The following is a 1,761-nucleotide window of genomic DNA, read 5'->3' on the forward strand; positions in this document are numbered from 1 at the left end:
CTAGTCCCAAACAAAACGTAAACAAAAACTCTTTTTAAAACTGTATCAAACACAACTGTAACCGGATGTTCGATTACAAAGAACTCTACAATAATTTTCATTGGATAATGTAATAAACAATATGATTATTGGCTAAATTAATATTCTACAGTACGCGCCTCACGTACAATTGGTTGTGACAAGCGTACATATACGCACGGAAATGTGTGATCAAAACATGTTCAATATAGCAAACTGGATTCAACTCGTTAGGCGCAAGCGCAATATAGAATAAATAATATCGATGTTACATTAGCAGCCTTAGAGCCGTTAGCTGATGACTAGATGCTTTGGGAGTTTTCTTGGCCACCTTGCACTGGAATCTCTGAAAAAATAAAATTAAATCCATTGAGTTTGAATGACAACAGTACAGCCAAGCAAACAAGGCTATTTTATTATCCCAAATCTAGCATTTTCGGTCATTGCATTGTGTTAAAATGTAGGTATTAAGTACCGGTATATAATTGTAAAATAATAACAAGATTTAAGGGGATTAGAAAACACAAAGTGTTGTTATAAATAATTAAATAGTCTATGTTTACAACGATTACACCTATTATCAAATTTACAGTATTAAAAGTAGTAATAAATAATGCAAACAATGATTATGTTTACAAGGTTAGGTTAAATATATTTTATATATTATTGAATGTAATGTAAACAATGACGTAATTGGATTGAACTCTTCGTAGAGTAGCCCCAGAATAAATAATACGTGCACATTAACATCAATTTAGAATATTAAAACAAATATTTTTGGTTTCAGTGCATTTTAATGTAATATGGTCTATGGCCAATTCAGCCGCCACCGATTCCAACTGCGATCTTGGTAATGCAAAAAAAATATTTCAGAAAACAGCTTAAAAATTCAAATTCAAAAAAAGCACCTATTCAGACTTCAGTCTGATCAAAGCTGTCATTAAATTTTGAAGTATGGAACATTTTTAAATTTTTTTAAATTTTTTTATGTTGATTGACATTTGGAACAATGTCACGAGTGTGGATATTTTGCAGTAGTGTCATTAAACTTGAGCAAAATTTTAGTACTTCAAAATAACATCATATACATTTTTGCTAACATGCAGTTTCATTAAACATTTTAGACTGTTATGTTAGGTACAAACAGTCATTAGCTCAGACACAATTGGCGGCCAAACTCATGGCTAATAAAATAATACTTAATAGAAATACAATCAATTGGGCAGCTGAACTGATCACACACACATTATAATGACATAGCCTATTTATTACTCAACCAATAGATTATGTTTCAATAAACAAAAAACAATATTTTCCTGACCAACTCATTTACACTGAAACTAACTAATTAAGTCACGAAAATTGCTTGTAATATAGTGAAACAGGCTCATAGCGACGATGCTAGGCCTAGCCAGTCAGGTTGTCGCACAGCATGTTCACAGTTCAATACATATTGTAGTAGAGTAGTAATACTACTAGCTAGGCCTAATATTAATAGTAGTAGTGGGGCCTAGCTAGGCTAGGCTAGTTTTAGTGGTACGGACTTTACCTAATTTTAAGTAGGTAAAGCTACCTTCTTACGTGAATGTACTGTACAATACTACTATAAATATACTATAATAAAAGGTAATTGTAGGCATACACAAACTTTAGCGATTACTGCAAAGAATAGGCCCTAGGCTACACCTAGGCTTAGCCTAGTTTTAGGCCATAGTTAATACGAACGACCCAGACTAGGCCTAG

The sequence above is a fragment of the Anneissia japonica genome, unplaced genomic scaffold, assembly GCF_011630105.1.
Source record: "Anneissia japonica isolate Jap-2015-1 unplaced genomic scaffold, ASM1163010v1 scaffold119_len492752_cov174, whole genome shotgun sequence".
Classification (NCBI taxonomy): Eukaryota; Metazoa; Echinodermata; class Crinoidea; order Comatulida; family Comatulidae; genus Anneissia; species Anneissia japonica.